The sequence below is a fragment of the Sceloporus undulatus genome, chromosome 1 (genome assembly GCF_019175285.1).
Source record: "Sceloporus undulatus isolate JIND9_A2432 ecotype Alabama chromosome 1, SceUnd_v1.1, whole genome shotgun sequence".
NCBI classification, from domain to species: Eukaryota; Metazoa; Chordata; class Lepidosauria; order Squamata; family Phrynosomatidae; genus Sceloporus; species Sceloporus undulatus.
Window position 1 is genome coordinate 336,009,054 of NC_056522.1, and position 8,724 is coordinate 336,017,777.

An 8,724-nucleotide genomic window follows, 5' to 3' on the forward strand; every position below is an offset into this window, starting at 1 on the left:
ACCCTGATTCTAAGCATGTTCCTTGGAAGCAAAGCCCATCAGTTCCAGTGGAATGTACTTCCAAATGAATGGCTTAAACATTCACTGTCTGTAAAGCACTTCCATTTTTATGCAAGAAGCCAGAGGGGCATTTCAAAGGGATCTTGTAGACCTTTGAGACTACAGTAACTGAAAGAGAGAAGTTGGTAGTATGAGCTTTTGCAGACTTGAGCCTCCTTCCTCAGATGCATTTGGAACTAGACTTGAGTCTAGAAAAGCTCATGCTACCAGCTTCATTCTTTCAATTATTCTCAAAAGTGCTACAAGATTCCTTTACATACTGGTTTTCTAGACTAAATGGATATATCTTTGATTTCAAAGGAGTTGAAGGTGACATGATAGCAGGTAGAACATATGCAAGTTCTCCACCTTGTGATGGGGCACTATTGCTTAGTATATACACAATCCTTCCTTTTCAAGTATAGTGAAACCCTGAAAAAGCAGAAACAAGTCTGATTTAGCAAAGCAAAAACAAAACAAAAAATAACAACAGCAGGTTGCTGAGGAAAATAGATTGCTAAGAAAAATAACTATCTGGATGAACAGCTAAGCCTTGATGAATGGGCTGGAAGCAACAAAGGACACAGATACAGAGGAGGATGCAGGTTTAGATGCAGGGGGCACATAATGTTGCTAGCTGCCTCCAACTAGCTACACTAAGTCAGAGATAGAGAGGACAGTGAGAAGCATGTGTGGGCTACAAGCAGTGATCCTTCTTAGATCCAGCCTTCCTTTTTGAGGACACAATTATCTGTCTCCAGACATGGCAGTGCACTTAGGAAGGTCTAAATGCTTTTATTGTACTAGTCAGGAAGGAAATGGGGAGAGAGGGGCCATGTGGCAGAGTCCAATCATGGAGTTGGAAGAGACCTCAAGATCCAGCCAGTCCAACCCCCTGCCATACAGGAAGACACAATCACAGTATCCCCGGCAAATGGCCAACCTGTCCGCTTAAAAGTTTCCAAAGAAAGAGACTCCACCACTCTCTGAGGCAGCAGAGAATGGTGGAATATTGAACAGCTCTTACTGTCAGGAAGTTCTTTCTGCTTCATTCTACTGTTCCTTCTCCCTATACTATCATCCTGTCTAATTGTTGGCTATGTAGATCAGGGCAGGAATTATGTAGCCCAGAGGCTGTGCAACTGCAACATGCAGCAATCCTATCAGCATAGTCAATAGTGAGAAATGTTGGAGACGTCAGTTGTGCAGCTTTTCTAGGGCTGCACAATTCCCACCTCTGGAACAGAGTATAGAAATGCATTTTGGGAATGACAGTTTGTAGAATCTCATGCTGGAATTCTGAAAGTTGTTGCCCCTCAGACATAAATTTATTTCATGTTCTGAACAGCACAAAGCCAATGCAGTGTAATTGTCTGTGGCTGCTGCCACACTACATAATTGACACTCCTTTAACTGTCATGGCTCCATCCTATGGATTCCTGGGATCTGTAGTTTATTGTGGCATCAGAGCTCTCTATCAGGGAAGCATTGAACCATAGTTTTTTGTGGGTTTTTTCGGGCTATGTGGCCATGTTCTAGAAGAGTTTATTCCTGACGTTTTGCCAGCATCTGTGGCTGGCATCTTCTGACAAACATGAATGGAACAGATGTTTCAAGGAGATGTAACGTGGCCATGTTCTAGAAGAGTTTATTCCTGACGTTTTGCCAGCATCTGTGGCTGGCATCTTTATGCCAGCCACAGATGCTGGCAAAACATCAGGAATAAACTCTTCTAGAACATGGCCACATAGCCTGAAAAAACCACAAAAAACTATGGATGTCAGCCATGAAAGCCTTTGACTTCATATTAAACCATAGCTTTAAAGCAGTGTCAAACTGCATTAATTCTGCAGTGTAGATGCAGCCCCAGTGTTGAACTTGGACTTTGGGAGACTAGAGTTCAAAGCTTTGCTTAGCCATGGAAGCCTATGGGCATGCCACACTCTCTTAGCCTAAGAAGAAGGCAATGGCCAACCTCCTCTAAAGAAATATTGCAAATAAAACTCTCTGATAGGGCTGCTATGCATTGGATTGACTTGAAGGCACATAACAACAAAAACAACTACAGCAGCAGCAGCAACAGAGATCTCCAATTCTTTGTGGATGTGTGTGCAACAGGGCTTATCATGTAATAAAGGTGTCCCTACTTCTGCTGTGTTTGATTTGCAGATATTCATGACATCAATATTTCTGTTTATAATACTGTGCTATATTTATAGCACTGATGCCAACTGCTATAGGTTAGAGTATTTTCTTCCTTTGTTACCCTCCAGATGGTTGGACTATAACTGTTAGCATCCCTTAGCAGGAAGACCAATAGCTTGCATGTGGTGTCTCTGTATATGAAAATACATTCTTGGAGTAGAAAAGTTAACGAGAAATCATATGTAAACCAATGGCACTTACTTCTTCTAAAGAACACTATTGAGATCAAGGTTTTTCATTCTTACAGTGTGGTAAAAGAAATCTACCAACATAAATGAAAATTGAACATCATGACCAGTGCAGATCTGTTGTTTAGATAGAAAATCAGAATGTTCTTTTAAAACACAAATACATATTTGGAGATCTCTGTTATCAAGTGGTTCTATTTGATTGAAACATGTAGAAGAAAATATAATTAAGAACTTGGTAGAAGCATTTGTACAAGAGAAGGCTATGTGTGTATATACAGTATGTGAAAAGCCTTTTATTTTTACATTTTGAATGCTCTAAATTAATAAAGAAAACAATAATAGAAATAGGTCTGTTTTCCTTTTCCTTTTACATTTTTTAAACACTTTCACTCCTACACCGGAGGTGTCCAATATATAGCTGACGAAAAAAATGACCCTCCCAAAAAGTATGAGCCAAAATAAGTCAATTGTATTTTTGTTGACTTTAGTGACTGAAGTATATCTTGAAAGAGTCAGTGTGGTCAAATTCAGACAAAAGTGATGTTTAACTTTTCATGTTTGCACAGGTATCTTAAAAAATGCTGAGAAGGCATTTCTGCTTTTATTGTGCAGTGTGTGCCACTATAATCCTTTTTTTTAAAACAAGGAATGTAATTACATATTCATACCATAGGTCTGGTATGAATAGATAGATCAAACTTGAATTGCATTGTTACACAACACTAGTATTCTCAGGAGGGGAGGAGAGGTGTATCTACACCATTGGGACCATTTTGCAAGGAACCAGCAACACAACTGTTGCACAACAATCCTGATGCATAATGTGTCCCAGTGAGCAACATATCCCTATAGTCAGTACATTTCTATGCACATGTCCCAATGCACAGTGTGTCCCATTGTGTAATGGGAGATCCTTTGGCATAACTGTAACCTTGTATGTTGCCCTACACAATAACTGTCATAACAACAACAACGTCAGCAACAACTTATGCCCACTTTTCTCCCAATATAGGGACTCAAAGTGGCTAACAACAAATTTCAAAAAGTAGAATTTGAAAACAATACAAAAGCATTAAAAAAGTTTAAGTGTAAAGTTTAAAAAACATTTTAAATATTTAAAAAGTTGAAACAATTACACATTAAATATCTTAAATGTACTAAAAACTATATACGTACAAACTTGATATCTGACTTGCACAGCATTTGAAAACTGAACCTTCAATTTAAAAAGTCCGATGGCACAAAAAAGTTTAACTGCTACTGAAAGGAGAGCAGGGATGAGACCAACCTGGCCTCTTTAGGGAGGGAGTTCCAGACCCTGGGAACAGTCACTGAGAAGGCCCTCTCTCTTGTTCCCACCAAACAAGCCTTAGAAAGTGGTGGGATAGAGAGTAGGACCTCTCTGAATGATCTTAACACTCTAGTAGGCCCATGAAGGGACATACAGTCCTTCAAATAACCTGAATTCAGCAGCATGGTTACATGCTGGGTCAGTAATTGAACTCTATCATCATAGTGTTAGGCATCATAAGGCCGGAGCAGATGGGCACGAAAGAGCGGCCTGAGTCCGCTCCAGCCACAAGTGGGTTGGAATCCCAATGACTGGAGCTGAACAAAGGGGTTGACCAGTGCCACCAGGAGTCAGTTTATCCTGGCTCTTTTTTGCTCCAGTCTTAAGGACTGGAGTGTGGCTTTGGTGCTGCTTCCAGCTGCTTTGGAGGTGTGTGTTGTCTAAACACCATGCCTCCAAAGCAACCGGAAGCTGCTTCATTTTGACCATCTGTTTCACCCCAGAGTGTGATGCAGGAGTTCAATTTTATCTTTTGAAAATGGCCCAATTTCCCCAATACTTTCAATAACTTTAAAACATGTACACAAAAGGGAGAAAACAAAGTTAAATATAAGTTTATTACAGAAAAAAAAGGTTTTACTCAAAAATGTACAGTTGAAAGGTACAATATATAAAATTAGGCAATATTCCATATGCTGTATCTCACAGAAATGGTAGAAAACTTGGCACTAATAGGAAAATGATATATGCAATATGATAATTAAGAAAATTAGTTCACTATTCAACACTCACTGAATTCAGTGAAGTTTACCACTGAGTAGACATGGATTGGATTGTATTGTATACATTATATTGAAAGTATGCTTGAATTCCATGCTTGCTTGGGATTCCATTTCTTCCATTACAGTATATAAAAGCACAGCTCCAGGTCCTAAAGGTGATCATGACGCAGGGAGTAGGTATTCACTATTTCCCTGGATCTGCTTCCCTTCCTGCAGCTGCTATCTGCAAAACAAAATGGTAGCAAACAGCTGCTACTTGTGGGTTATTGTGATCAGGAAAGCAGAGGGGGAGAAGAGTTCACTACATCTTCTCTATTCTCTTGCAGCTGCATTTTACAAAAAGAAATATGTAGAAACTCTCATGCACAGAATTCAAACATGTCTTTAAAATCATGTACAGTTTTATGAAGTGTGACTTCAGTTGCTATTTACATATTCCAAACATGTCAGAAATGGTTATGATCTCCATGCTTATCATACTATTATACTGCTTTCATGATACATTTTTTAAAAAGCTGCAGTCTTGTCGAGAAAACATCTTTAAGATAGTATTCAAAAACCTATAGCTTGACTCCAAACTTAAAATATCACTCATCTCACCAGTCATCTTTATGTGTGACTAGGTTTGGATCCCACTTTTCAGCTGAAAATGGTGAACAATGCTGTTTACATTAGCAATTGCTCCTCAGTGCTAGCAAGGGGTCAGACTATGAAATAAGCCTCTAACAACTGCTTATTTCAGATGTGGAAGGAGCAGGCAATTGGGCTTTAAAGACTGGTTTTCAAAACTTCTCTTATGCTTGACAGCTTTAGACTGCAAGTGGTAGACTGGCATGGGTGAAGGCTTCCAAAAAACAAAAAAGCAAACCCCCTCTGCTTACAGGAAATTAAATGCCAGGGACAAACTGTTGAACTTTCTCTCCTACTTGGCTAATAGCAGCTGAGGAAGAGATAGGATTTCGATTGGGGAAATGGTACCAGAGAAAGATACCCTTAACTTCTGCTTTCATTCAAAATCAGAGCCTCCTTGATTTTCCATGATGCTTAATATCTGTTTAAATATTGAGAAATCTGATCAGGGATTTCTCACATCCTAGGTAAGATCCTGCATGGAGAGATGCAGCTACAAAATGTCTATCCAACCCTCTCAAACCCACCTGTAGAGAGAAGAGGGAAGAAGGTCGGGTTGAGCGGGCGAAAGAGGAGCTTGAGGACCCAGAGGAGAGGGAGGCAAGGAGATGGGAGGGGTAAACCCAGCTGGGACCGGGTGAAGAATTAGAGACCCCACCTTGGGGGCGGGGAAGGCCAGCTGGGGCCTTAATAAGGAGGAAGGGAGAGGCGCTCAGGGGGAGGAGAGTTGGCGGAAGATTGGGGCGCGGAGAGAGGTACAGAGAAGGGAAAGGAGAGGAACCCAACAACACCGGGACGGATAAGAGGAACTGGGAAGGTAGTACTCCTGGAGGACGGGTGAGGGTAGGGCCAGTCCTTACAACCCACCCTGCATGCCCGCGGAGAGGAGAGGGAACCCGGGCACAGCCGTGGAACCCGGAAATAGGTCAGGGAGGAGAAGGAGCTAGAGGAGGGGAGGAGTCGTGGTGGTCACGGAGAGAGCGGCGGCAACTTCCTGACTCCAGCCTCAGTCCGGAGCCCCGAAGACGAGTAGAGACGCCCGTGTGCGACTACCGTCCAGCCTGACACCATACCCTGTAAACGCTTACCGGGAGGAGAGCCGGCATCAGTGAAAAGAACTGGGTCGGAGGTGTTTTGCTTTGGTTTCAGTTTGTGGAAGGGAAAAGTTAATAAAGTTGTGTTCTGGTTGCAAGCATCATTTGGACTGTGAGGAGTGTTTGTAAACCAACTCTACAGCAGGATGGAGCCGGCCCCAGGGGTACCCTCGGCGGGCATAGGAGCCACGCCCACACCACCTTTTCTCAGTGGCAGTCACCCTCCCCCTGCCAGAGGACCTGCCATTTTCTGGTTGGTGGTGAGCTGAAGGAACAGCAAACATCCAGCTGCTTTCTTATAGTGGCATGCACAGCAATTGGCATCTGCAGGGAGCTCTGCGGGTCCTCAGGAGGTCTGTACAACTGATGTCATTGTTCTATTATGTCCACTATGTGAACGCTGCTACATTTCTTAACTGCTGTTCCCCCTGCTCTCCACTGACCAGGAAATTGCCAGTTTCAAAGGGCTGCAGCTGAGAAAAGGTAGAGTTTTGGAGAGATTTTGGTCACTGCATGATCAGAATCCGGTTGGAGACTTACATCTTTACAAGTGGAGTTATATCTGTGGGAATTAGAATTGGACAGTTCCGTAATGTCCATATCCAGTAAAGAGCTGTGGTTACCTTACTACATATGGAAGCCAGTAAAGTGCCTGATGCACAGTATGACCGATGCACACTGGATAGTGAGGGCTGATACACATCAGAACACTCTTGCCAGTGTCCTGTTACACATACTGTATTAACAATTTCTTAGCAGGGTTTTTTTAGTGCTTTTCAATGTCGCTACATATATAGTTATATACTATACACTATGATAGAAGTTTCTGGCCAGCTTCTGCAACAATTAAAAAAATTAGTTGTGATGGCATAAATCTGATTTACACAATTGTAATTCATCAAAGAGATGCCACCCTCTATACAATCTGGTCCAAATCCATAAATATGTAAACACAATTTTATTGTATGCCCAAAATGACAGAATAAGGGAGGGGAGGTCATCTGGACCTCCTTTCTCCTCCCAAACTGCATGGAGGACATCAGACGTGCCCTGTGAATGGAGAATCATGGGCCAAATAGAAAGGGGAATGGGAGAATCTTATCCACGTTCAAACAGATTCTTGTACAATCCCAGGAAACTATGGATGGATAGACAACCTGCTTTCATAGGGGATATATAATCATATTTATTCCTGACACAAAGTGGAAGTCTATCCAATACAGTAAAAGCAAATTGTATCATTATATTTATATATGCCTCTGTCATAATTCCCGGTGGAAAGAACAGGTTGTTGCATTATTTTCTTGGAATCAGAGAAAACTCTTTATGTGTAATAGAGGATCCTAACAGTACATAGAAAGCACTGTCCAATGTAAAGGAGAAACATTCCTGCTATAAGAAAGCCCCTGTGTGCATCCACAAACTGTAGGAAGCATTAGATCAGGGATGGTCAACAGGAGCCTATGCGACACATGCAGCCCCACCATTTTTGCACAGCCCAAATATCACTCTCTCAGCTTAGCCAAATAAGCTCCTAACGAACACTCCAGATTTTAAATATTTTTTCTACCAACTGGACTTGAGAGAAGGCATTCTCTTAGGAGTTTTTCACACGGGGGAAACTGGAAGGTTATCCCAGGGGCAATGAGAAGGCAATCATGGGTTTTAATGTTTTTTCAAATGAGATCATCCCACGAACATAAAATGTAATCAAGAGTCATTCATGAGGTTAACGTTTTTTTGTATGAGCCTATCATACCATATTGAATGGAATCCAGTGCTGATCAGAATGCAATAGACAGTCATCCCCAAAATGGGTACATTCACTAAATACTGAATTTACAAAACCTGTTGCAATGCGAATTTACGTTAAATTCGCATTTGTCTGAGTTTAGCCCCAACTTCTGCTCTGCTGACATTCCCACCAATGGTATTATGCTGTCTCCTTCCTACAGACCATAGCACCTACCAAAAACTGTGGGGTTATGTGGGAGGTAGTAATGAAGGCTGTCAGAGAGGTCTGAATCATCCTGTTAGTTCCCAGTAGAATAGACACTTTCGATCAATGGGATTTACAGAGAAGTGTAGCTATGGGGTTATGTACAAATTAAGGCACTGCCATTCCCATTAGAATTCTGCACCCCCAATGCAATTTTGCTTCAGTTCCCAAATTTCTAGCATTTTAGAACTTCAGTTAAGTGTTTAGAAATACAGTAGCGTTCAGCCATCCAAAGAAAATGGACAGGTGAAGTTACCAAAGGAACGTCAGCACAGCAAACATAGGAGTTCTAAGTGTGAATGATTTTAAATGTCTCACTTTCTGCAATGCTAGAAATCTGGAGACTGAGGGAAAAAATCTTGGGGGGAGGGAGAATTCTTAAGGAGGGAGGGCAATGCCTTCATTTTGTCCCCTCCTCTCGCATAGCCATACCCTTGGGTTTACCTGCCTGTTGACTCACCATTCAAGAATGAATTGACTGTATCAATAGTGG